Source organism: Lampris incognitus, chromosome 5 (genome assembly GCF_029633865.1).
Source record: "Lampris incognitus isolate fLamInc1 chromosome 5, fLamInc1.hap2, whole genome shotgun sequence".
Taxonomy (NCBI): Eukaryota; Metazoa; Chordata; class Actinopteri; order Lampriformes; family Lampridae; genus Lampris; species Lampris incognitus.
In genome coordinates this window covers 70,218,444-70,233,263 of record NC_079215.1, presented here as the reverse complement: position 1 = coordinate 70,233,263, position 14,820 = coordinate 70,218,444, and positions in this window count along the sequence as shown.

Below are 14,820 nucleotides of genomic sequence, written 5' to 3'. Positions count from 1 at the left end.
TGCCCCACACCGTACCTGAAATATGTTGCCCCACACTTCCACACAGCACCTGAAATATGTTGCCCCACACTTCCACACAGCACCTGAAATATGTTGCCCCACACTTCCACACAGCACCTGAAATATGTTGCCCCACACTTCCACACAGCACCTGAAATATGTTGCCCCACACTTCCACACAGCACCTGAAATATGTTGCCCCACACTTCCACACAGCACCTGAAATATGTTGCCCCACACTTCCACACAGCACCTGAAATATGTTGCCCCACACTTCCACACAGCACCTGAAATATGTTGCCCCACACTTCCACACAGCACCTGAAATATGTTGCCCCACACTTCCACACAGCACCTGAAATATGTTGCCCCACACTTCCACACAGCACCTGAAATATGTTGCCCCACACTTCCACACCATACCTGAAATATGTTGCCCCACACTTCCACACAGCACCTGAAATATGTTGCCCCACACTTCCACACAGCACCTGAAATATGTTGCCCCACACTTCCACACCATACCTGAAATATGTTGCCCCACACTTCTACACAGTACCTGAAATATGTTGCTCCACACTTCCACACAGTACCTGAAATATGTTGCCCCACACTTCTACACAGCACCTGAAATATGTTGCCCCACACTTCCACACAGCACCTGAAATATGTTGCCCCACACTTCCACACAGCACCTGAAATATGTTGCCCCACACCGTACCTGAAATATGTTGCCCCACACTTCCACACAGTACCTGAAATATGTTGCCCCACACTTCCACACGGTACCTGAAATATGTTGCCCCACACCGTACCTGAAATATGTTGCCCCACACTTCCACACAGCACCTGAAATATGTTGCCCCACACTTCCACACAGTACCTGAAATATGTTGCCCCACACTTCCACACAGCACCTGAAATATGTTGCCCCACACTTCCACACAGTACCTGAAATATGTTGCCCCACACCGTACCTGAAATATGTTGCCCCACACTTCCACACAGCACCTGAAATACGTTGCCCCACACTTCCACACAGTACCTGAAATATGTTGCCCCACACTTCCACACAGCACCTGAAATATGTTGCCCCACACTTCCACACAGTACCTGAAATATGTTGCCCCACACAGCACCTGAAATATGTTGCCCCACACTTCCACACAGCACCTGAAATATGTTGCCCCACACTTCCACACCGTACCTGAAATATGTTGCCCCACACTTCCACACCATACCTGAAATATGTTACCCCACACTTCCACACAGCACCTGAAATATGTTGCCCCACACTTCCACACCGTACCTGAAATATGTTACCCCACACTTCCACACCGTACCTGAAATATGTTGCCCCACACTTCCACACTGTACCTGACATATGTTGCCCCACACTTCCACACCGTACCTGAAATATGTTGCCCCACTAGCCCTTCCACACCGTACCTGAAATATGTTGCCCCACACTTCCACACAGTACCTGAAATATGTTGCCCCACACTTCCACACCGTACCTGAAATATGTTGCCCCACACTTCCACACAGTACCTGAAATATGTTGCCCCACACTTCCACACCGTACCTGAAATATGTTGCCCCACACTTCCACACAGTACCTGAAATATGTTGCCCCACACTTCCACACAGTACCTGAAATATGTTGCCCCACACTTCCACACAGCACCTGAAATATGTTGCCCCACACTTCCACACAGCACCTGAAATATGTTGCCCCACACCGTACCTGAAATATGTTGCCCCACACTTCCACACAGTACCTGAAATATGTTGCCCCACACCGTACCTGAAATATGTTGCCCCACACTTCCACACAGCACCTGAAATATGTTGCCCCACACTTCCACACAGCACCTGAAATATGTTGCCCCACACTTCCACACAGCACCTGAAATATGTTGCCCCACACTTCCACACAGCACCTGAAATATGTTGCCCCACACTTCCACACAGCACCTGAAATATGTTGCCCCACACTTCCACACAGTACCTGAAATATGTTGCCCCACACTTCCACACAGCACCTGAAATATGTTGCCCCACACTTCCACACAGCACCTGAAATATGTTGCCCCACACTTCCACACAGCACCTGAAATATGTTGCCCCACACTTCCACACAGCACCTGAAATATGTTGCCCCACACTTCCACACAGCACCTGAAATATGTTGCCCCACACTTCCACACCATACCTGAAATATGTTGCCCCACACTTCCACACAGCACCTGAAATATGTTGCCCCACACTTCCACACAGCACCTGAAATATGTTGCCCCACACTTCCACACCATACCTGAAATATGTTGCCCCACACTTCTACACAGTACCTGAAATATGTTGCCCCACACTTCCACACAGTACCTGAAATATGTTGCCCCACACTTCTACACAGCACCTGAAATATGTTGCCCCACACTTCCACACAGCACCTGAAATATGTTGCCCCACACTTCCACACAGCACCTGAAATATGTTGCCCCACACTTCCACACAGCACCTGAAATATGTTGCCCCACACCGTAACTGAAATATGTTGCCCCACACTTCCACACAGTACCTGAAATATGTTGCCCCACACTTCCACACGGTACCTGAAATATGTTGCCCCACACCGTACCTGAAATATGTTGCCCCACACTTCCACACAGCACCTGAAATATGTTGCCCCACACTTCCACACAGTACCTGAAATATGTTGCCCCACACTTCCACACAGCACCTGAAATATGTTGCCCCACACTTCCACACAGTACCTGAAATATGTTGCCCCACACCGTACCTGAAATATGTTGCCCCACACTTCCACACAGCACCTGAAATATGTTGCCCCACACTTCCACACAGTACCTGAAATATGTTGCCCCACACTTCCACACAGCACCTGAAATATGTTGCCCCACACTTCCACACAGCACCTGAAATATGTTGCCCCACACTTCCACACAGCACCTGAAATATGTTGCCCCACACTTCCACACAGCACCTGAAATATGTTGCCCCAAACTTCCACACAGCACCTGAAATATGTTGCCCCACACTTCCACACAGCACCTGAAATATGTTGCCCCACACTTCCACACAGCACCTGAAATATGTTGCCCCACACTTACACACAGCACCTGAAATATGTTGCCCCACACTTCCACACAGCACCTGAAATATGTTGCCCCACACTTCTACACAGTACCTGAAATATGTTGCCCCACACTTTCACACCGTACCTGAAATATGTTGCCCCACACTTCCACACAGTACCTGAAATATGTTGCCCCACACTTTCACACCATACCTGAAATATGTTGCCCCACACTTCCACACCATACCTGAAATATGTTGCCCCACACTTCCACACAGCACCTGAAATATGTTGCCCCACACTTTCACACCATACCTGAAATATGTTGCCCCACACTTCCACACAGCACCTGAAATATGTTGCCCCACACTTCCACACAGTACCTGAAATATGTTGCCCCACACTTCCACACAGCACCTGAAATATGTTGCCCCACACTTCCACACAGTACCTGAAATATGTTGCCCCACACTTCCACACAGCACCTGAAATATGTTGCCCCACACTTCCACACAGTACCTGAAATATGTTGCCCCACACTTCCACACAGTACCTGAAATATGTTGCCCCACACTTCCACACAGCACCTGAAATATGTTGCCCCACACTTCCACACAGTACCTGAAATATGTTGCCCCACACTTTCACACCATACCTGAAATATGTTGCCCCACACTTCCACACAGCACCTGAAATATGTTGCCCCACACTTCCACACAGTACCTGAAATATGTTGCCCCACACTTCCACACAGCACCTGAAATATGTTGCCCCACACTTCCACACAGCACCTGAAATATGTTGCCCCACACTTCCACACAGCACCTGAAATATGTTGCCCCACACCGTACCTGAAATATGTTGCCCCACACTTCCACACAGTACCTGAAATATGTTGCCCCACACTTCCACACGGTACCTGAAATATGTTGCCCCACACCGTACCTGAAATATGTTGCCCCACACTTCCACACAGCACCTGAAATATGTTGCCCCACACTTCCACACAGTACCTGAAATATGTTGCCCCACACTTCCACACAGCACCTGAAATATGTTGCCCCACACTTCCACACAGTACCTGAAATATGTTGCCCCACACTTCCACACAGCACCTGAAATATGTTGCCCCACACTTCCACACAGCACCTGAAATATGTTGCCCCACACTTCCACACAGTACCTGAAATATGTTGCCCCACACTTCCACACAGCACCTGAAATATGTTGCCCCACACTTCCACACAGCACCTGAAATATGTTGCCCCACACTTCCACACAGCACCTGAAATATGTTGCCCCACACTTCCACACAGCACCTGAAATATGTTGCCCCAAACTTCCACACAGCACCTGAAATATGTTGCCCCACACTTCCACACAGCACCTGAAATATGTTGCCCCACACTTCCACACAGCACCTGAAATATGTTGCCCCACACTTCCACACAGCACCTGAAATATGTTGCCCCACACTTCCACACAGCACCTGAAATATGTTGCCCCACACTTCCACACAGCACCTGAAATATGTTGCCCCACACTTCTACACAGTACCTGAAATATGTTGCCCCACACTTCCACACAGTACCTGAAATATGTTGCCCCACACTTTCACACCATACCTGAAATATGTTGCCCCACACTTCCACACCATACCTGAAATATGTTGCCCCACACTTCCACACAGCACCTGAAATATGTTGCCCCACACTTCCACACAGCACCTGAAATATGTTGCCCCACACTTCCACACAGCACCTGAAATATGTTGCCCCACACTTTCACACCATACCTGAAATATGTTGCCCCACACTTCCACACAGTACCTGAAATATGTTGCCCCACACTTTCACACCATACCTGAAATATGTTGCCCCACACTTCCACACCATACCTGAAATATGTTGCCCCACACTTCCACACAGCACCTGAAATATGTTGCCCCACACTTTCACACCATACCTGAAATATGTTGCCCCACACTTCCACACAGCACCTGAAATATGTTGCCCCACACTTCCACACAGTACCTGAAATATGTTGCCCCACACTTCCACACAGCACCTGAAATATGTTGCCCCACACTTCCACACAGTACCTGAAATATGTTGCCCCACACTTCCACACAGCACCTGAAATATGTTGCCCCACACTTCCACACCATACCTGAAATATGTTGCCCCACACTTCCACACAGCACCTGAAATATGTTGCCCCACACTTCTACACAGCACCTGAAATATGTTGCCCCACACTTCCACACCATACCTGAAATATGTTGCCCCACACTTCCACACCGTACCTGAAATATGTTGCCCCACACTTCCACACAGCACCTGAAATATGGACAGGATGTTGTGAAGCTGTTAAACCCACTGAGGGAAACTTGTAGTTTGTGATATTGGGCAATACAAATAAAATTGATTTGATTTGATTTGAGGTTTGTTTTTACATGTGCTGTATTAGGTTTGTTTTTACATATGCTGTATGAGGTTTGTTTTTACATATGCTGTATTAGGTTTGTTTTTACATATGCTGTGTTAGGTTTGTTTTTACATATGCTGTATGAGGTTTGTTTTTACATATGCTGTATTAGGTTTGTTTTTACATATGCTGTGTTAGGTTTGTTTTTACATATGCTGTATTAGGTTTGTTTTTACATATGCTGTGTTAGGTTTGTTTTTACATATGCTGTATGAGGTTTGTTTTTACATGTGCTGTGTTAGGTTTGTTTTTACATATGCTGTATTAGGTTTGTTTTTACATATGCTGTGTTAGGTTTGTTTTTACATATGCTGTATGAGGTTTGTTTTTACATATGCTGTATGAGGTTTGTTTTTACATGTGCTGTATTAGGTTTGTTTTTACATATGCTGTATTAGGTTTGTTTTTACATATGCTGTGTTAGGTTTGTTTTTACATATGCTGTATTAGGTTTGTTTTTACATATGCTGTGTTAGGTTTGTTTTTACATATGCTGTATGAGGTTTGTTTTTACATATGCTGTATTAGGTTTGTTTTTACATATGCTGTGTTAGGTTTGTTTTTACATATGCTGTATTAGGTTTGTTTTTACATATGCTGTGTTAGGTTTGTTTTTACATATGCTGTATTAGGTTTGTTTTTACATATGCTGTGTTAGGTTTGTTTTTACATATGCTGTGTTAGGTTTGTTTTTACATATGCTGTATTAGGTTTGTTTTTACATATGCTGTATGAGGTTTGTTTTTACATATGCTGTGTTAGGTTTGTTTTTACATATGCTGTGTTAGGTTTGTTTTTACATGTGCTGTGTTAGGTTTGTTTTTACATGTGCTGTGTTAGGTTTGTTTTTACATATGCTGTATGAGGTTTGTTTTTACATATACTGTATTAGGTTTGTTTTTACATATGCTGTGTTAGGTTTGTTTTTACATATGCTGCATGAGGTTTGTTTTTACATATGCTGTGTTAGGTTTGTTTTTACATGTGCTGTGTTAGGTTTGTTTTTACATGTGCTGTATGAGGTTTGTTTTTACATATGCTGTGTTAGGTTTGTTTTTACATATGCTGTATTAGGTTTGTTTTTACATATGCTGTATGAGGTTTGTTTTTACATATGCTGTGTTAGGTTTGTTTTTACATATGCTGTGTTAGGTTTGTTTTTACATATGCTGTGTTAGGTTTGTTTTTACATATGCTGTATTAGGTTTGTTTTTACATGTGCTGTATTAGGTTTGTTTTTACATGTGCTGTGTTAGGTTTGTTTTTACATATGCTGTGTTAGGTTTGTTTTTACATATGCTGTGTTAGGTTTGTTTTTACATGTGCTGTGTTAGGTTTGTTTTTACATATACTGTGTTAGGTTTGTTTTTACATATGCTGTGTTAGGTTTGTTTTTACATGTGCTGTGTTAGGTTTGTTTTTACATATGCTGTGTTAGGTTTGTTTTTACATATGCTGTATGAGGTTTGTTTTTACATATGCTGTGTTAGGTTTGTTTTTACATATGCTGTGTTAGGTTTGTTTTTACATGTGCTGTATTAGGTTTGTTTTTACATATGCTGTATTAGGTTTGTTTTTACATATGCTGTGTTAGGTTTGTTTTTACATATGCTGTGTTAGGTTTGTTTTTACATATGCTGTATTAGGTTTGTTTTTACATATGCTGTATTAGGTTTGTTTTTACATATGCTGTATGAGGTTTGTTTTTACATATGCTGTGTTAGGTTTGTTTTTACATATGCTGTGTTAGGTTTGTTTTTACATATGCTGTGTTAGGTTTGTTTTTACATATGCTGTGTTAGGTTTGTTTTTACATGTGCTGTATGAGGTTTGTTTTTACATATGCTGTGTTAGGTTTGTTTTTACATATGCTGTATTAGGTTTGTTTTTACATATGCTGTATGAGGTTTGTTTTTACATGTGCTGTGTTAGGTTTGTTTTTACATATGCTGTGTTAGGTTTGTTTTTACATGTGCTGTATTAGGTTTGTTTTTACATATGCTGTATTAGGTTTGTTTTTACATGTGCTGTGTTAGGTTTGTTTTTACATATGCTGTATTAGGTTTGTTTTTACATGTGCTGTGTTAGGTTTGTTTTTACATATGCTGTATTAGGTTTGTTTTTACATATGCTGTGTTAGGTTTGTTTTTACATATGCTGTGTTAGGTTTGTTTTTACATGTGCTGTGTTAGGTTTGTTTTTACATGTGCTGTGTTAGGTTTGTTTTTACATATGCTGTATGAGGTTTGTTTTTACATATGCTGTGTTAGGTTTGTTTTTACATATGCTGTATGAGGTTTGTTTTTACATATGCTGTGTTAGGTTTGTTTTTACATATGCTGTATTAGGTTTGTTTTTACATATGCTGTATGAGGTTTGTTTTTACATATGCTGTATTAGGTTTGTTTTTACATGTGCTGTGTTAGGTTTGTTTTTACATATGCTGTATTAGGTTTGTTTTTACATGTGCTGTGTTAGGTTTGTTTTTACATATGCTGTATTAGGTTTGTTTTTACATATGCTGTGTTAGGTTTGTTTTTACATGTGCTGTGTTAGGTTTGTTTTTACATATGCTGTATGAGGTTTGTTTTTACATATGCTGTGTTAGGTTTGTTTTTACATATGCTGTGTTAGGTTTGTTTTTACATGTGCTGTGTTAGGTTTGTTTTTACATATGCTGTATGAGGTTTGTTTTTACATATGCTGTGTTAGGTTTGTTTTTACATATGCTGTATTAGGTTTGTTTTTACATGTGCTGTATGAGGTTTGTTTTTACATATGCTGCATGAGGTTTGTTTTTACATGTGCTGTGTTAGGTTTGTTTTTACATATGCTGTGTTAGGTTTGTTTTTACATATGCTGTGTTAGGTTTGTTTTTACATATGCTGTGTTAGGTTTGTTTTTACATATGCTGTATGAGGTTTGTTTTTACATATGCTGTATTAGGTTTGTTTTTACATGTGCTGTGTTAGGTTTGTTTTTACATATGCTGTATTAGGTTTGTTTTTACATGTGCTGTGTTAGGTTTGTTTTTACATATGCTGTGTTAGGTTTGTTTTTACATATGCTGTATGAGGTTTGTTTTTACATATGCTGTATTAGGTTTGTTTTTACATGTGCTGTGTTAGGTTTGTTTTTACATGTGCTGTATGAGGTTTGTTTTTACATGTGCTGTGTTAGGTTTGTTTTTACATATGCTGTGTTAGGTTTGTTTTTACATGTGCTGTATGAGGTTTGTTTTTACATATGCTGTGTTAGGTTTGTTTTTACATATGCTGTATTAGGTTTGTTTTTACATATGCTGTATGAGGTTTGTTTTTACATATGCTGTGTTAGGTTTGTTTTTACATATGCTGTGTTAGGTTTGTTTTTACATATGCTGTGTTAGGTTTGTTTTTACATGTGCTGTGTTAGGTTTGTTTTTACATGTGCTGTGTTAGGTTTGTTTTTACATATGCTGTGTTAGGTTTGTTTTTACATATGCTGTGTTAGGTTTGTTTTTACATATGCTGTGTTAGGTTTGTTTTTACATGTGCTGTGTTAGGTTTGTTTTTACATATGCTGTATGAGGTTTGTTTTTACATATGCTGTGTTAGGTTTGTTTTTACATATGCTGTGTAGGTTTGTTTTTACATATGCTGTATGAGGTTTGTTTTTACATATGCTGTGTTAGGTTTGTTTTTACATATGCTGTGTTAGGTTTGTTTTTACATGTGCTGTATTAGGTTTGTTTTTACATATGCTGTATTAGGTTTGTTTTTACATATGCTGTGTTAGGTTTGTTTTTACATATGCTGTGTTAGGTTTGTTTTTACATATGCTGTATTAGGTTTGTTTTTACATATGCTGTATTAGGTTTGTTTTTACATATGCTGTATGAGGTTTGTTTTTACATATGCTGTGTTAGGTTTGTTTTTACATATGCTGTGTTAGGTTTGTTTTTACATATGCTGTGTTAGGTTTGTTTTTACATATGCTGTGTTAGGTTTGTTTTTACATGTGCTGTATGAGGTTTGTTTTTACATATGCTGTGTTAGGTTTGTTTTTACATATGCTGTATTAGGTTTGTTTTTACATATGCTGTATGAGGTTTGTTTTTACATGTGCTGTGTTAGGTTTGTTTTTACATATGCTGTGTTAGGTTTGTTTTTACATGTGCTGTATTAGGTTTGTTTTTACATATGCTGTATTAGGTTTGTTTTTACATGTGCTGTGTTAGGTTTGTTTTTACATATGCTGTATTAGGTTTGTTTTTACATGTGCTGTGTTAGGTTTGTTTTTACATATGCTGTATTAGGTTTGTTTTTACATATGCTGTGTTAGGTTTGTTTTTACATATGCTGTGTTAGGTTTGTTTTTACATGTGCTGTGTTAGGTTTGTTTTTACATGTGCTGTGTTAGGTTTGTTTTTACATATGCTGTGTTAGGTTTGTTTTTACATATGCTGTATGAGGTTTGTTTTTACATATGCTGTGTTAGGTTTGTTTTTACATATGCTGTATTAGGTTTGTTTTTACATATGCTGTATGAGGTTTGTTTTTACATATGCTGTATTAGGTTTGTTTTTACATGTGCTGTGTTAGGTTTGTTTTTACATATGCTGTATTAGGTTTGTTTTTACATGTGCTGTGTTAGGTTTGTTTTTACATATGCTGTATTAGGTTTGTTTTTACATATGCTGTGTTAGGTTTGTTTTTACATGTGCTGTGTTAGGTTTGTTTTTACATATGCTGTATGAGGTTTGTTTTTACATATGCTGTGTTAGGTTTGTTTTTACATATGCTGTGTTAGGTTTGTTTTTACATGTGCTGTGTTAGGTTTGTTTTTACATATGCTGTATGAGGTTTGTTTTTACATATGCTGTGTTAGGTTTGTTTTTACATATGCTGTATGAGGTTTGTTTTTACATATGCTGTGTTAGGTTTGTTTTTACATGTGCTGCATGAGGTTTGTTTTTACATATGCTGTATGAGGTTTGTTTTTACATGTGCTGTATTAGGTTTGTTTTTACATGTGCTGCATGAGGTTTGTTTTTACATATGCTGTATGAGGTTTGTTTTTACATATGCTGTATTAGGTTTGTTTTTACATGTGCTGTGTTAGGTTTGTTTTTACATATGCTGTATTAGGTTTGTTTTTACATGTGCTGTGTTAGGTTTGTTTTTACATATGCTGTGTTAGGTTTGTTTTTACATATGCTGTATGAGGTTTGTTTTTACATATGCTGTATGAGGTTTGTTTTTACATGTGCTGTATTAGGTTTGTTTTTACATATGCTGTATTAGGTTTGTTTTTACATATGCTGTATTAGGTTTGTTTTTACATGTGCTGTGTTAGGTTTGTTTTTACATATGCTGTGTTAGGTTTGTTTTTACATGTGCTGTGTTAGGTTTGTTTTTACATATGCTGTGTTAGGTTTGTTTTTACATATGCTGCATGAGGTTTGTTTTTACATGTGCTGTGTTAGGTTTGTTTTTACATATGCTGCATGAGGTTTGTTTTTACATATGCTGTATGAGGTTTGTTTTTACATATGCTGTATTAGGTTTGTTTTTACATATGCTGTATGAGGTTTGTTTTTACATATGCTGTATGAGGTTTGTTTTTACATATGCTGTATGAGGTTTGTTTTTACATATGCTGTGTTAGGTTTGTTTTTACATATGCTGTATGAGGTTTGTTTTTACATATGCTGTATGAGGTTTGTTTTTACATATGCTGTGTTAGGTTTGTTTTTACATATGCTGTATGAGGTTTGTTTTTACATATGCTGTATTAGGTTTGTTTTTACATATGCTGTATTAGGTTTGTTTTTACATATGCTGTATGAGGTTTGTTTTTACATATGCTGTGTTAGGTTTGTTTTTACATATGCTGTATTAGGTTTGTTTTTACATATGCTGTGTTAGGTTTGTTTTTACATATGCTGTATGAGGTTTGTTTTTAAATATGGTGTATGAGGTTTGTTTTTACATATGCTGTATGAGGTTTGTTTTTACATATGCTGCATGAGGTTTGTTTTTACATATGCTGTATGAGGTTTGTTTTTAAATATGGTGTATGAGGTTTGTTTTTACATATGCTGCATGAGGTTTGTTTTTACATATGCTGCATGAGGTTTGTTTTTACATATGCTGTATGAGGTTTGTTTTTACATGTGCTGCATGAGGTTTGTTTTTACATATGCTGTATGAGGTTTGTTTTTACATATGCTGTGTTAGGTTTGTTTTTACATGTGCTGTATGAGGTTTGTTTTTACATATGCCGTATGGTTTGTTTTTACATATGCCGTATGGTTTGTTTTTACATATGCCGTATGATTTGTTTTTACATATGCTGCATGAGGTTTGTTTTTACATATGCTGCATGAGGTTTGTTTTTACATATGCTGCTTTAGGTTTGTTTTTACATATGCTGCATGAGGTTTGTTTTTACATATGCCGTATGGTTTGTTTTTACATATGCTGCATGAGGTTTGTTTTTACATGTGCTGTGTTAGGTTTGTTTTTACATATGCTGCATGAGGTTTGTTTTTACATATGCCGTATGGTTTGTTTTTACATATGCTGCATGAGGTTTGTTTTTACATATGCCGTATGCTTTGTTTTTACATATGCTGCATGAGGTTTGTTTTTACATGTGCTGTGTTAGGTTTGTTTTTACATATGCTGTATGAGGTTTGTTTTTACATATGCTGTATGAGGTTTGTTTTTACATATGCTGTGTTAGGTTTGTTTTTACATATGCTGTATGAGGTTTGTTTTTACATATGCTGTATGAGGTTTGTTTTTACATATGCTGTATGAGGTTTGTTTTTACATATGCTGTGTTAGGTTTGTTTTTACATATGCTGTATGAGGTTTGTTTTTACATATGCTGTATGAGGTTTGTTTTTACATATGCTGTGTTAGGTTTGTTTTTACATATGCTGTATGAGGTTTGTTTTTACATATGCTGTATTAGGTTTGTTTTTACATATGCTGTATTAGGTTTGTTTTTACATATGCTGTATGAGGTTTGTTTTTACATATGCTGTGTTAGGTTTGTTTTTACATATGCTGTATTAGGTTTGTTTTTACATATGCTGTGTTAGGTTTGTTTTTACATATGCTGTATGAGGTTTGTTTTTAAATATGGTGTATGAGGTTTGTTTTTACATATGCTGTATGAGGTTTGTTTTTACATATGCTGCATGAGGTTTGTTTTTACATATGCTGCATGAGGTTTGTTTTTACATATGCTGTATGAGGTTTGTTTTTACATGTGCTGCATGAGGTTTGTTTTTACATATGCTGTATGAGGTTTGTTTTTACATATGCTGTGTTAGGTTTGTTTTTACATGTGCTGTATGAGGTTTGTTTTTACATATGCTGTGTTAGGTTTGTTTTTACATATGCTGTATGAGGTTTGTTTTTACATGTGCTGTGTTAGGTTTGTTTTTACATATGCTGTATGAGGTTTGTTTTTACATGTGCTGTATGAGGTTTGTTTTTACATGTGCTGTATTAGGTTTGTTTTTACATATGCTGTGTTAGGTTTGTTTTTACATGTGCTGTATTAGGTTTGTTTTTACATATGCTGTGTTAGGTTTGTTTTTACATATGCTGTATTAGGTTTGTTTTTACATGTGCTGTATTAGGTTTGTTTTTACATATGCTGTGTTAGGTTTGTTTTTACATATGCTGTGTTAGGTTTGTTTTTACATGTGCTGTATGAGGTTTGTTTTTACATATGCTGTATTAGGTTTGTTTTTACATATGCTGTATTAGGTTTGTTTTTACATATGCTGTGTTAGGTTTGTTTTTACATATGCTGTGTTAGGTTTGTTTTTACATATGCTGTGTTAGGTTTGTTTTTACATGTGCTGTATGAGGTTTGTTTTTACATATGCTGTGTTAGGTTTGTTTTTACATATGCTGTGTTAGGTTTGTTTTTACATGTGCTGTATGAGGTTTGTTTTTACATATGCTGTATTAGGTTTGTTTTTACATATGCTGTATGAGGTTTGTTTTTACATATGCTGTATTAGGTTTGTTTTTACATATGCTGTATTAGGTTTGTTTTTACATATGCTGTATTAGGTTTGTTTTTACATATGGTGTATGAGGTTTGTTTTTACATATGCTGTGTTAGGTTTGTTTTTACATATGCTGTGTTAGGTTTGTTTTTACATATGCTGTATTAGGTTTGTTTTTACATATGCTGTATTAGGTTTGTTTTTACATATGCTGTGTTAGGTTTGTTTTTACATATGCTGTGTTAGGTTTGTTTTTACATATGCTGTGTTAGGTTTGTTTTTACATATGCTGTATTAGGTTTGTTTTTACATGTGCTGTGTTAGGTTTGTTTTTACATGTGCTGTATTAGGTTTGTTTTTACATGTGCTGTATTAGGTTTGTTTTTACATGTGCTGTATTAGGTTTGTTTTTACATATGCTGTATGAGGTTTGTTTTTACATGTGCTGTATTAGGTTTGTTTTTACATATGCTGTGTTAGGTTTGTTTTTACATATGCTGTGTTAGGTTTGTTTTTACATATGCTGTGTTAGGTTTGTTTTTACATATGCTGTATTAGGTTTGTTTTTACATATGCTGTGTTAGGTTTGTTTTTACATATGCTGCATGAGGTTTGTTTTTACATGTGCTGTGTTAGGTTTGTTTTTACATATGCTGTATGAGGTTTGTTTTTACATATGCTGTATGAGGTTTGTTTTTACATATGCTGTGTTAGGTTTGTTTTTACATATGCTGTATGAGGTTTGTTTTTACATATGCTGTATGAGGTTTGTTTTTACATATGCTGTATGAGGTTTGTTTTTACATATGCTGTGTTAGGTTTGTTTTTACATATGCTGTATGAGGTTTGTTTTTACATATGCTGTGTTAGGTTTGTTTTTACATATGCTGCATGAGGTTTGTTTTTACATGTGCTGTGTTAGGTTTGTTTTTACATATGCTGTATGAGGTTTGTTTTTACATATGCTGTATGAGGTTTGTTTTTACATATGCTGTGTTAGGTTTGTTTTTACATATGCTGTATGAGGTTTGTTTTTACATATGCTGTATGAGGTTTGTTTTTACATATGCTGTATGAGGTTTGTTTTTACATATGCTGTGTTAGGTTTGTTTTTACATATGCTGTATGAGGTTTGTTTTTACATATGCTGTATGAGGTTTGTTTTTACATATGCTGTGTTAGGTTTGTTTTTACATATGCTGTATGAGGTTTGTTT